The sequence below is a fragment of the Sciurus vulgaris genome (genome assembly GCF_902686455.1).
Source record: "Sciurus vulgaris genome assembly, chromosome: 5".
Taxonomy (NCBI): Eukaryota; Metazoa; Chordata; class Mammalia; order Rodentia; family Sciuridae; genus Sciurus; species Sciurus vulgaris.
This window is the reverse complement of record NC_136465.1, coordinates 170,040,522-170,054,111: the sequence shown is the minus strand read 5'-3', so window position 1 is coordinate 170,054,111 and position 13,590 is coordinate 170,040,522. Positions and strand designations below refer to the sequence as shown.

Genomic DNA, 13,590 nt, shown 5'->3' with positions numbered 1-13,590 from the left:
CGCCCCTAGAAGGCGGGGCTCCCGCCTAGGAAGCGCGGAGGAAGGTGGAGCGGGCGGAGGTGAGGGCGGATGGGGAGAGGAGTCCTATCCCCTGGCCTCGGAGGCTCCGCCCGCCACCCTCCTACAGGCCCGGGTGTCTGTCTGTCAAGTCCGCACGAGGGCTGGAATGGGTGAGGCCAGGAAGGGGGCGGAGTCGTCCCTGGGGGCCCCGCCCGGAGCCGGCGCCGGCCGGGAAGGGACCCGCCTCTCCGAGGGCGGGGCGGGAAGGAGGCGAGCAGCCGAGCTGGGTGCGGTGAGGCGCGCAGATCACCGCGGTTCCTGGGCAGGGCACTGAAGGCTGAGCGAGGCTGACCTGCTGCAGCTCCCGCCTCGCGCGCTCGCCCCACCCCGCCGTCGTCCGAGCGCTCGAGAAAGCCCTCTCGGCAGAAGCAGCGCCTGTTCCCCGGGACACATCCAGGTTCAGGTGAGCGAGCCTCACCGGTGAGTCCCGCCCCGGGCGGCCGGCCGAGCGGGGGCGGCGACGAGACGCGCGGCGACTGGGGTCGGCTGACCGACGTGTGGTTCTCGGCCTCCGCGCGGCAGGCCACCGCGCGGGCGGGGCGCGAACGCCGGCGGCCCCCGCCGGGCACCGCATCCCCGCGGGAGGGGCCCCGGGACCCCGCGCGGGCGCTCGGGGAGGGCGCCGCTGGAAGCGAGCCCCCGGGGAGCCCCGGACGGCGCGGGGCCTGGCGCTCCTCGACACCACCCCGCCCCGCGCGCCCGGGCGCATTCCGCGGATCGGGCACCGGCGCCCGGCCTCCCCCTGCGCCGGGGCACGCGGCCGCCCTCGCTCGCGGAGGGCCCGAGTTGGGCAAACTTTTTAACCCTTCCGGGGACCGCTGGCCCTGGGACCCAGGGAGACCGGGGAGGATGAGGTCGGGGGCTCCGGGCAGCGGGTCCTTGGAAGTTTCCGGGGGGTTCTGGAAACGGAGGTAACGGGCAGGCGGGGACCGCTTGGCAGCTGTCAGGGCGTCCTCCTGAGTCAGAATCGGACAATCCTGCCGCAGACATTTCGCCCGGCTCGGTTTCCGCCCTCCGCGGCTGACTTCCTCATTCGCTCGGCGGTCTCGGCCCGGCGGGGGCGGGGAAAGGTGCGTTGGGCGCACGGGGAAGCGGGGAACCAGTCGGCGCCGGGGGCGCGAGCAGGTGGGACCCTCGCCAGCTCCTCCACCTTTCACTTTTGTGGCCCGGGGGAAGAAGGCCCAGGAACGCCGGCTGCCGTCGGGGCCGCCCAGGGGTGCACCTGATTCCACCGCGCCCAGGGCAGCCCCGCCCGGCGGCAGGGGGTGGGGGAGCTGGCCGTGCCTTGAGGACCAGCCGGGGTTATTGCATCTTTCCTGTTTGGGACATTTGCGGGGTTTTATTCAACCCCCACTTCCGCGTGCAGGGGTCCTCTCCGCATCCTGTCCCGAACCACGCCCAAGGCAGGAGAGCAACTCCCCGTCCCTCCCTGGGGACCCTCAGTTTCAGACTGAAACGGAGCCTGTACCTACCCTCCAGGACCGCTTGCGGGCTGTCCTGAAGTTGGGGGCAGGGTGAGTGCCGGTGCTGCTGCCTGCGGCCCCACCCAGCAGTGTGAGGAGAAGGTTCCTGGGAAGTCCCAGGTCTTGGAGACGGGCGGCACCCTCCGCTGGGCAATTGAGAGGCCCAGCCACTTCTTGGTTCACTGCTCCCTTTTCTGGGTTTAACAGGATTTCAAAGTAACTGTTGAGTAACTGTTGAAGGGGAAGAGTGAGCCTCTCATGCAGTGCAACATTGTGGCCACTTCTGACTCCCGGTCTGAGTCGGCCTGATAACCTCACCTGGTGGCTTTTGGGTAAAGAGGGAGGCTACTTGAAGGCCTGTTTAGACAATCGCTCAATTAATATTAGTCAATTTAGATACACGGCTGCCGTGGGTGGGGGAGGGTATGCAGATGTGTAATTGAGCAAATATTTAACTGACTTCTCTGTGCCAGGGACTTTGCCAGGTGGTGTGTGTGTGGGGGTGGGGGTGAGGTTGAGTAAGACCTGGCCCCTGCCCACCAGCACGTTAGGGGAGAGCTGAGACAAATCTGTAGATGACTCTAATGTGAGGTGGAGATGACAGGGACCCCAGAAAGGTAGTGTGAGTCATAGGACTGGGAGGAGACAGCCAACCTACCTTGTGAGATCCTGGAGCCCTCGGGAGGAGGCCACTGTTGTGCCCCCCCCCCCCCCGGAAGTTTACAGTCTTCAAGGAGAAACCGTGGCCAAGTGCCTGAAATACAAAGGCAGCCTGTGATGTGTGTCCCAAGCATGCCATGGACAAAGGACTCGAGGAATTTTGAGGCCAAGAGGGGCCGGTGCTGTCTGGGGCAAGGAGGGAGGCCTGCACAGAGAGGAGCACATTGCAGTTTTGGCAAACTGAGGCATGCGTGTGGTGCTGGAAAGTGAGGAGTCGTTTAGTGGATAATTGGGGGGTAATTTAAAAAGTCAAGAGATTGCTCAGTGAAATTCCAGAGCCATTGTGCCCCAAGATGGCTGTGGGGTGACACCGAAGAGCCTTATTCTTTACACTCAGCAAGTCCTGGCAGCGCAGGTGGGCAGAGCCAAGTGCCTGAAGAGCCAGGTGCCCTGCAAGCCAGTGTTGGCAGGTTATCCAGCCCTGGGGGAAGGGCTGCCCGAGAGGCACATTCTATGGGGCCGCTGGTCTGAAAGGACATAGGAGGGAAAGAGAGGGCTTGGGCTCTGGCTTTCATGTTTTTTATTTTTAAACTTTTTTAACCTAAGGGGTTGGAGATGGGACAACTTCTCTCTTGTAGGATGAAGGACGCATGTTAATCACAGCCTGCCTTTTCCCTGCTCTTGCTCCAGAAAAAACAAAACAAGGATCTGTTAGCTCTTTAAAAGAAGAAAAACACACTCAAAAAATGCAGCATTGTTGTGTGGCCTGGTAGGGTATTGCTAGAAACCAGGCTGGCTGGGCTTTCTTCACTTCCTCTTCTAGCTAATCCTTCAATAAAGTACTTAAGACAGCCCTTACCAGCTTGACATCTTTATTTCAAAAGGAGAGGAGGGGTTGGCAGTTGTTTTCCTCTGAGCTGGGCCCTACCCTTTTCTTGCAGGGGGAGAAAGAAACCTAAAGCAAAAGGGGGAGGGGGGGGGGGAGCCTGCCTTGACAGCTTCCTCCCAAGCATCATGTTCCAAAAATATTTAGAATAACAAAATCTGTGTGTCCTCTTAATTAAACAAACGTCCTAATTTACTGAGCATAAAACAGCATCTCTGCCCGCGGGGGCAGGAAGTGCATTTTTCCTTTGTGCAGCCCCAGAGAGTCACTGCTTCCCTACCTTAACCCTTGGTGTGCTGAGCCCCTGGGCTCACATCCTCTGGTGACAGCAGAATGGAGCCCTGGCTGCCCTTCTGGGCAGTGGTGCCCTGTGGTTTGCAGAATCCTGTTCTTAGAGCTGGGAACAGTGGGGTCCTGGAAAGAACATGCTGTTTGGAGGTAGGTAGAGTTCAAATCCTCACCTTACCTACTAGCTTTGTGACCTTAGGTAAGACAGACAAGCTCCTTAGGCCTCAGTTTTCTCATCTGTAGTAGGAGACTCACACCCGTCCTATGGGGTTGGTAGGAGAACTGAAAGGAATGAGGTAAGGGCCTGATAAACAGTGGCTGTATGAATTTATGAAATATGTAGATTATACATGTCTACAGTTGTGCATTCATTTTTTTTAGCCTTTTCCCCTGTCAGGTGAGAGTAGGGGGTGCATTGTTTCTGCTTGAGCAGTGCTTGTGGGCTATGAGGCCTACATGGTGGAGACACTGTGGTCCTGAGGCCCATCCGCTGATGATTTTGCAGAGATGCACTTGACGAACTTGTCCTGAGTAACCCTGTTACAGGGCTCTGGCCTGGGCGGAAGATGCACAGACTGACTCTGGATTTAGTTCTGAAACCATTTCCGGTGATCTAGGTGATGGTGGGTTTTGTGCAAAGAGCTTGTGTGTCTGGGGACACAGCTTCCACCTCTGACTCTGCTTAAGAGTTTGATTTTGGTAAAAAGCGCCATTTTCTCTAAAAAGATTGTATCAATTTATGTGCCCATCAGTTATGCACAGGAATACCTGGATATTAAAGATGAGTAATTTAAATTTCTCCAAAATACTCCTGTTTTTGAGGCACTCTTGTACCTTGTTGGCAGGAGTTTATATTGTACAACTACTCTTTTAGAGGGTAGTTTGGCAATATCTGTCAAAGCATAGTCCTCCTAACTGCCTTCTAGGAATTTATCCCACAGATAAACTCGAATGGGCAAAAGGAAATGCCTGAGAATGTTCATTACATCATTGTCAGAGAAGAAGACAGGAAACCATTCAGAGGTGAAATTCATCATGGTACAGCTGTATGGTGGAAATCCTTGCAGCCCTTAAAAGACAAAGCTGATCTGTGCGTACTGAGAAGACATGCTCTCCAAGATAGGTTGCAAGTGACAGAAAACTAAATGCAGAGTCATGTGTATAGTGCTCCCTTTGTGTAAAACCTGATATGTCTGTCGCCTTTGCTTCTATGCATGGACTAATTCTCAAAAGATACTGAGACCTGGTAGTAATGGCTGTCCCTTGTACAATCTCAGGCCAGAGAAGTGGGAGTAAGAGTTACTTTTCACAAAATACTGCTCTATATGTATTGCTCTTAAAGAGTCAGAGGCTGAACTACTTCTTATTTTTCTCTGAACTATAAAAATAAGGGAGCTGGTTGACCGGTCTTGTAGGTCTCCTCTTGAAGCTGCTTCTCCCTAGGTTGTCAATTTCATGTTGAGTGCTGGCCACTTGCAGGGAAGGACAGAGGGCCTCCAAAGTGAATCTACTTGGTCTCTGTGCTTGAAATAATTTGGTTTATTCTCACCATGTCACATTTTCACTATGGTGACCTCTTAGACCAGTGACTGCTCTGATCCACTCCCTCGTGTTCTGGGAGTTGGTAAATGATTAGTGTTCTTTGCTGTATGAGAAAAGGAAGCCGACGTGTGCTACTGGAAAGTATTTTGGGATGCCAGGGTTCCTACGATTTGCCTGGTTCTGCCCTTCTGTCTCAGGAAGTCCCCCATGACCAGAAGGTTAAACCAGACCTTCACTTGGGTTCTTTTTTTGGTACTGGGGATAGAATCCAGGGGTCCTTTATCACTGAGGTGCACCCCCAGTCTTTGAGACAGGGTCTTCCTAGGTTGCTGAAACTGACCTTGAACTTGAGATCCTTCTGCCTCAGCCTCCCAAGTGGCTGGGGTTCCAGGTGGACCACCAGGTCCCTGCTCTTCTTCTTTTTGACTCGAGGTCATTGCATCCACTATAGCCCCTTCCTGTTCTAGCTCTGTTGTCCCCAGACATCTGGCCTGTGGTCTTCTGCATTAACAACACCGGGAAAGCCCACATTCTTGAGAAAACGTGATCAGAGGGGCATTGTGAGTGGTAGACCCTGACCCCTTCTCAAGGAAGGCAGCCCTCAGCCCTTGACGGCCTGCAGCTCGGTCGGTCCTCTCCCTAGGGAAGCGTGTGAAGACCCCACCAGGGTCCTGAGCAGCGTGGCCCCAGGAGGCAGCATGAGGAGTGGCTGAGTCACTCAGCACACATGATGAGTCTGGCTCTGACATGGCCCTTACATGGGCAGGTGTTTTGTAAGGTGGATGCCCTGTGGCACATATCTGCCCCCAGTGCCCCCACCTGCCCCTCGTAGGGCACCAGGGGAGCTGCTGCTGGGTCTGATGCGAGGCTTTAAAAAGGAACTGAGGCAGGCTGTGCTGGAATTGGGCCCCATTCCACCCCTTCAAGCCTGCAGTGACTCAGTGCCCAGGCAGGTGACCGGGAGCAGGGCCCTGGCTGCCTTGACTGAGGACCTTCAGAGGACCTTCTGCAGCTTCTAACTCTCCATCCCTCCTGCTGTGGCTGCCAGACCTTGGGGAAGGAAGTCACCACTGAAGGGCGTGACTTCCTGCCTGTCCCGCCCCGCCCCGCCCCGCCCCGGCAGGTTGGGCTGAGGCCTGTGGAGAGGTTTGAAGGTAGCTGGTCTTGCCCCATCTGCAAGTCACTTCTTGTCATGGTGGCCTCTCAGGGGACCTCTGTGGCACTTCACAGAGGAGAAAGGGGGCCTACCAGGGAGGCCCCTCTTGCCCCGAGGGCCATCATGTCTGCCCTCAGTGTCTAATGCCATCATGTCTGGGCCCCCCTGGTCCCAGGGGCCATCGTGATGTCTGGCCTCGGTGTTTAAGACGCGTAGGGGGAGCTGGAGGCGAATTCCTTTCTTTTAGAAGTTTGTTACTGACCAAAAGGACATTTACATTTTGGGAACTCAGGCCTTAGGCTTTCTTGATTTCATGTTAACTTCAGTTCTATTTTTGTGTTTTGCTTGGTGCTGGGGATTGACCTCAGGGGTGCTGGACCACTGGGCTGTTGGCCTGCCCTTGTTTTTTTGAGACAGGGTCTTGCTCATTTGTCAAGGCTGCACTTAAACTTTAAGTTCTGCTGCCTTAGCCTCCTGAGTCGCAGTGTTTATAGGCATGAACCTGGCATGCGCCTGGGTAATTTAAAAAAAAAAAAAAATTTTTTTTTTCCCCACTTAAAGAAGGACTGGCTTGCCAAGGCTCCTTCTGTGAATTGGTCGAAAACCTTGGCTCCTGGTTTCACACAGCCCAGTGTCTTTCTCTCAGAACCAGGAGGCGGAGTTTCCAGGTTTTTAAGTGGCTACCATCCCTCTCCCCCTCCATGCGTGTTCTGGGCAAGCCGCACTTGCTGGCTCCCCAGTCTCTGCAGGCCTTCTACTGGTCTCTGGGGGTGCTAGGCTAAAGAATGGAGAGGGATCTGGCTTTCTCTGAACCTCTTCCAGTTGGGTCGGGCCCTTGGGCTGGAAGTTCCCACAGCTCTGAAAGTCAGTGTTTCCCGGGCCGTGCCAGATGCGGCTTGGGCGCTTCAGAGAGCACATGGCTCCCACTGCCCTTTAGCCAGTTGGGTTTCTAGTAAGTTTATCTCACAGTGTCTCAGGTGATGAATTTTCAATATAAACCCTGTGGTAGAAGGAACAAAGCAAGGATCGGGGGTCAGGCGGGCCAGGACCCTACCCTCACCATGTCTCCCGAGGCAGTCTGGGGCTTCCCGGGGGGCAGAGCTGCCTCTGCTCCAAGGACTGTAACCCTGTGAAGCCATCCAATCCTGGGCTCCCTCCTCTTTGTATCACAGTCAGCATCCTTGCTCTCAGGTGGTAGGAAATGTATGTGTCCCTTGACCACAAGGTGCAGTGGCCCAGCTGACTTGAGGAGGCTGCCCTGGGTGGCAGGCACCGTGTGGGCCCTGGCGCTTGGGCTTCCCAGGCCAGCAGTGTGTTCCCAACACTGCCGCGCACTGGTTAGGCCGCGGGAGCAGGCCAGGCATTAAAGGAAATAAACAAACAGTCGGTTCCAAAGCAGCAGAGTTGTCTGTTCAGAGGCTGCTGCTTCCTGTGTTTTACGTGGTCACTGGGCTTGAGAGGGCAGCTTCCTGTCTGATAAACGTGGAGAGCAGGGCCTTTGGAGTTCAGGTGACAGTCTAGCTGGTCAGAGTGAAAGCGATGTTCAGAGCTCGCCGGGCTGTGAGGAGCTGGAGGTCAAGGCCTTCCCTTTTCATTGCTGTCCCCACGGGGTAGGTAGCCTAGTGCCTGGCACAGAGGCAGCCTCTAGTACTTGTTTCATGAATGGGACTGGGTCTCCCTGACACCTTTGCTATAAGTGTGGGCTGGGGGTGGGGGACAGAGGGGCCCAGGCAGCCAAAGGCTTAGGCACGCCTTGTATTGATGTCTCCATCTCACAGAAGGGTGGTGTTGGGACGTGCCTGGGAATCTCAATCTGGTGAGGAAGGTGGTAGCGGGAGGTGTTTCAGTTTGAATTTCTTTTCTTCCTCCCCCCTCCCCCCCCTTTCCTGGTGTGGGGGATCGAACCTGGGCGTGAGCACGCTGAGCACATGCTCTACCACTGAGCTCCATCTCCAGCTCTGTTTTTTAATATTTAAGAGTCCACTCTTGAACATAAGGCAATTGCCCTCAAGTTTCTTTGTCGTCATTTGACAGGGACTCCTTGAGCTCCTGTCTCACTCTGTGCTGGCCTTGTATGGCTTCACCAGAGATGAAAGGCTGAAAGAAATCCCTGTCCCCAAGGAGCCTTTCCTTCTAACGGGGGAGTCAGGACATAGAGTCTCTTTGGCGACAGGGCCACAGTGTCTGAGTGGTTCAGGACTCCTAGCATCTTGAGCCAGGTTCCTGGAAGCTGGAATTGCCCAGAAGGAAGAGGGAAGATGTGGGAGGGGACCAAGGAAGGAAGGAACGGGCTGGGCAGAGCCGTGGCCAGGTCCCCCCAGCTCTGCTAATAGTAGTCATGGTCGGATTTGCTGGGCTCCTGTGTGTGCTGGGCTCATACTTCAGCGTGGTTTGTCTCACTCAGTTCTTCCCTTGTTCCCATGAGGTGGGAAATCACCCCATTTTGCAAATGACACCACGCAGAGATCAGACTCTGGCACTCTGACTCCAGCCCGAGGACGCCCTTGCCCTGGCGGGTACCCAGTGAGGGACACATGGGTCCCTGAAGCCTCCTCCCTTGCCAGTGGCCCAGGGCTGATCAAAGGCACGGAGCTCTGGCCCCTGGTGGAATGGGGCCTCGCATTCCACACGGAGCTGGCCACTCAGTGGGGTTGCCCGTGCCCCCGTGTTGCCTTGGCTACTGGTTTCCCCTTTAACCCTGAGCCCCTGTTTTCCGGTGAGTGTGGCTGGTCTTCAGGGAAGGCAGGGGAAGAGGCTGCTGGCGTGAGTCCAGGCGGGAAGGAGTTCCTGCCGCGCCTGCCTGCTTGGCTGGGCCCCAGGTAGTGTCCCCCTGGGGCCAGGGGCTGGGCCCTGCCGCCTTCTGCTGGCTCCTCTCAGCACCTGCAGACTAGCATCCACTTTCGCGTGTCTGCCCGCTGAGCCCTTAGTCACTCGGTGGCCATACTCAACTTTCCCTGTGTGCAGGGCCCTGGGCCAGGTGCTGGGATGTGAGGGGAAAGAAAGTGGAACCTTGTTTCCAGGCTGATTGTCTTTAGCAGGTATGGATGCCGGGATCCAGGGGGGGGGCGCGCCTGGGAGGCTGAGAGGGTTGCCTGGAGGAGGTGGCCCTGAACCGATCGATCGCAAGGTGTGGACAGGGCAGGGCTGGGACCTTGCTCAGTCTAAGTTCTGTTCAGGGGTGATTCAGGGTGGCCAAAGCCCTGTGAGTCACCTGGGGCTGGTAAAAGGTCTCCTCTCCTTGGGAGCTCCTGGGCCCAGCTCCTTCACAGGCCAGGGTAGCCCATTAAGCCATGCTTCCTTGCGCCATTTCCTGGGAACTGGGAGTGCAGGCGTCGCTCCCAGGTCGCTCCCAGGTCGTTACCCTCCCATGGATGCTGGGAATTCTGCCTGTGCTCTCTGGTTGTGGTGAGAGTCATTCCCAAGGGACTTGGGGTGAGGTTTTATACAGAATATTGAGAGAGGCATCATTGTTATTGGAATCACTTTCCTTTCCAAAGTGAGAAAGTAGGGAGTGGGGGGTTATAGCTTGAGCATCTAGCAGGGAGCTGCAGGAAGCCAGTTTGCCCCTCACCCATCCACTGCATTTTTCTGGGTTTCCCCGTACACACACACACACACACACACACACACACACAAACATTTTACAAAATTGTAAGCAGAATGGATACTGTGTGTGCTGACTTATGCACTATAATATGAAGTTTCCTATGTTGCAAGTCTCCACAGTGAATATTTTAATGGCCATGTTGTGGTCCGCTGAAGGGAAGAATCATTTACATTGCCAGAAAGTTCCATGGTTTTTTTTTTTTTTGACTCTTGGAATTCATTCATTCAGCAAATACCTCCTCAGCATCCACCGCAGCTCTCTCCAGACAGGTGCGTGAGAGGTCCTGGTCCCGCCCTTGGGGGGCCTGGGTCTAGACTCAGGACCGGGGGGGGGGGGGGCTTCCCTCTGTGTTGTAGCAAGAAGGGGTCTGAGGATTGGTGGCAGCCTGGGTGCCCAAATCCAGTTAGTGGGAAATAGGTAAAACCACTTTGTCATTAGAGGTGAGAAAGCCGAGGAATGGAAGGGAGCTAGTCGATCTTTCTAGAGCTCCTTGGAGGAAGATCTTCCACCTGCTGGGTCCCCCACCCTGTGTGTGCTGGTGGTAACGAGACCTGGCCAGAAAGCCCCCTTAGAGGAGGTGTGGGAGGCTTGGGAGATAGTCCCCAGTCCCCTGGGAGGCCCACACAGAGAAAGTGTGTAGGGGCAGTGGGGGGTGAGGATGGGGAGTCTCTCGAGTGTCCAGATGCTATGGCAGGCACCCTGGGTTCTGCTGTGGCTCCTCCTCTCCAGGATGACCCAAGAATTGTAGCAGTAAGTTGCAACAGTTTAGTTGTATTGTGAAGAGAAGTTTCAGAATCCTAGTGGCTGCTTCTGAGCCGAGGGATGCTTTGCAGTGAGGCTGTATTTGGGGTGAGGTGGGCTGGGCACAGGGGAGAAGCTGGTGGCCCAGGCAGGACGCTGGGGGGAGGAGCTGTCTTTGGCCTGGGTTCTTTCTGGTTCCCTGGGAGACGCTTCCTTGCCAGGTGCTGCACTATCCTTTCTGCCCTGTGTGTGTGGAGAAGAGCCAAAGGGCTTGCTGCTGCCTGCCCTGGGGAACGAAGGGCCGGGACCTGGAACCTGGGGAAGGGCTGCCGTCCTGGGCTCTGCGCGTGTTGGGCTTTGCCCAGCCCCTCCAGCCCACCCAAGCCTGCAGTTTGGCTTTGTGTCGGTGCCAGGCCTCCTGGGATGGAGGTGGTGTCTCCTCAGTGACCCCGAAGCAACAAAAAAAGTAGACCTTAACCTAAGTTGGTTTTGCTACCCTGCCTGGTAACCTAACTTTATTGCTTTAAAATTAGTTATAAGAATAAAATGTGCTTTGAGGGTGTCAGCACTTGGTGGAGATGAAGCTCCCTGGGGTTAAGGTGCTTCATTCATCTTCGTCCACCTTTTTCAGTGTTTTGCTAAAGACTATCTTTAAACTTATACTAAATAAGACTAAAGATACTAAAGGCTATCTTTAAACTTATAGTAAATTATTTATTTATTAGCTAGCTAGTTTTTTTTTTTTTTTTTTTTTTTCTTGTCGTATTGGTGACTAAACCCAGGGGTGCTCTACCAGCTCTTTTTTTTTTTTTTTTGGTACCAGGAATTGAACCCAGAGGTGGTTTACCACTGAGCCACATCCCCCAGCCCTTTTTATTTTTTATTTAGAGTCAAGGTCTTGCTTAGTTACTGAGGGTCTCACTGAGTTGCTGAGGCTGGCCTCAAACTTGTGATCCTCCTGCCTCAGCCTTCTGAGTTGCTGGGAGCACAGGTGTGAGCCACTAGGCTGGTATTTACTAGCAATTATATTGGAGGATGGAGAGGAGGGACAGAAGTAGAGAAAGTGGAAGGAGGAGGTGGCAGGGGAGGGGCCGTGGTTCAGAAGGTGCAGCTGGACTTAAATCCCGTTTTCGTCCAGTTTGTTCATCAGTGTATATGGAACGCTGACCGTAGAGACTGGTCTAGGTTCTGGGATGCAGCCCTTGCAGTTTCCATGCTGGTGGGGGACTCCGAGGGCGCTCTTGCACACCCTTCACTGTGGCCGCGCAGGGTTAGGCACATGCATGGAGAACAAGTGCGGGGCAGGCCTGAGCTTGCTGGGACTGTCCTAAGAAAGCCCCACAGGTTGGGGGCGTAGACAGCAAGAAAGGATTCCCACGGGGACGTCAAGATGAGGCCTCCCTCCCTGGCCCGTAGGCAGCCTGCTTCTCCCTGTGTCCTCACGTGGCCTCTTGCATGCCTGTGTCCTGTTGTAAGGACGCAAACTGTACTGGATTAACGCCCACCCCAGGACCTTGTTTTGATTTAATTACCTCATTCAAGGCCTTGTTTCCAAATGTCACATTCTAGGGTGTTGGGGGTCCCGTCTGTGAGGGGTAAGGATGTGCGTGCGCAGAGACAGACACCCGTGCTCAGATGGCTAGGGACGTTCCGCTGGCTGTTCTTTATTGAGGATGAGCAGGGAGTCCTGCCTGCAGGATGCTTCTCTGCCAGTTGCTTGCCTGACTGTTGGGTCCCAGTTTTCTCACCTGTTAACTGATTGATGAAACCTGCTTCTGGGGTTCCCTGGGCAGTTAGGTGTGGAACACGCTCAGCAAGGTGTCGCTTCACAAAGGACCCAGGCAACCTCAGGCCCTCCCTGGCTGTGCTTCCTCTGCTACCTGGTTCCACTTCCCATCAGAGCACTTCGGGTACAGCCAGAGAAATGTTTTACCCCATTTGTTTACAATGAATCAAAATAAATAAATTTTTTAAAAGTTGGAAATTATAATAATGAAAAGAAACATAAATGCTAAGAAAATTTTTACACACACACACACACAAAAAACAAAACAAAACAAAAAAACCCGCATCAAGGCCCCTGGGCCACCTGCCTTCTGCCCAGTGCTCTCAGACAAGTGTCCTTGGAGACGGCCCCTCCCCTTGAGTGCCCCTCCCCTTGGATGCGCCATAAACACTTTTTACCCCAACACGGAGTAGAAAATTGGCATGGGGCTAGCAACTTCAAACACCCTGGCTGGTCAGTGTTGGGCACTGCAGCTGACCTGAGTACACCTCCTGGGCCACCCCAGTCCCCTGCATTGAGCTTGCTTCCCCTGCCTTGGTTTTCCTTGTCTGTGCGTGAGAAGAAATTGCAGGGAGGGTTTTGGTGCTCAGCTTTATCATTATTATGAATTTTATTCACGTGCGGTTTGTCCAGCACAGTGACTAGGCACAGTGACACATGGCTGTAGTCCCGGTGCCTGGAGGCTGAGGCAGAAGGCTCGCAAGTTTGAGGCCAGCCTGGGCAACTTGTCAAGATCCTGACTCAAAATAAAAAATAAAAAGGGCTGGGGAAGTGGCTCAGTGGTAGGGCACCCCCAGGTTCAGTCCCCAGTCACAGACCCCCATCTGTTTTAATCTGTTTTTCCTATCACTTTATAAACCTGTATGTCACATCCAGATTATTACCATTAAAATCTCATAGTCCCATGAGGGTGGCAGAATCAGTGTCCCCATTTTATAGCAGGGAATGTTGAGACTCCAAGAGCCTAACAAGCCCCGGTGTTAAGTAAGAGATCTAAGATCCTTTCCCAGATGCTGCTTTTCAGGCCAGTTGTTTTCCACATCTGCTTCCGTTGCCCACCTGCCTTCTTGTGCCACGTAAGCCGTGGCGTGGGTAATATGTGTGGAACCGGGTTTGTAGACTTTGTGTGCAACTGTGCAGCAGTAGGCACGGACTCTGGTTCCTTGTTGGCCTCGTGGTGCCAGGTTTCTGTCAAATCCAGCCCTTGCTGTTCCATATGTCCATCTGAGACGACGGGCAGGTGGGGTGAGCTGTGTCCACCCAGCTCCTGCGGTGGCGGGGGGCGGGGGCGGCGCACCTGGCTTCTGTTCCTCTTTCCTGGCCTCCTCTGCCACCACCTCCTGAGCCCACCAGCCTGCTGTTCACGGCCTGGCCTGCCACCCTCAGTGGCTTCCTGTTGAG

At 54.9% G+C, this 13,590-nt stretch overlaps 1 protein-coding gene across 1 annotated transcript in view; it reads left to right on the top strand.

Moving 5' to 3' along the window:
* Positions 1 to 264: 264 nt before the first annotated feature.
* The window catches only part of MYH9 (myosin heavy chain 9), a 78,518-nt gene continuing 65,192 nt past the window's right edge, over positions 265 to 13,590 (top strand). Inside the window, 1 exon segment of the mRNA XM_079142239.1 lies at positions 265 to 463. The gene's annotated coding sequence lies outside the window, so the exon portion shown is untranslated.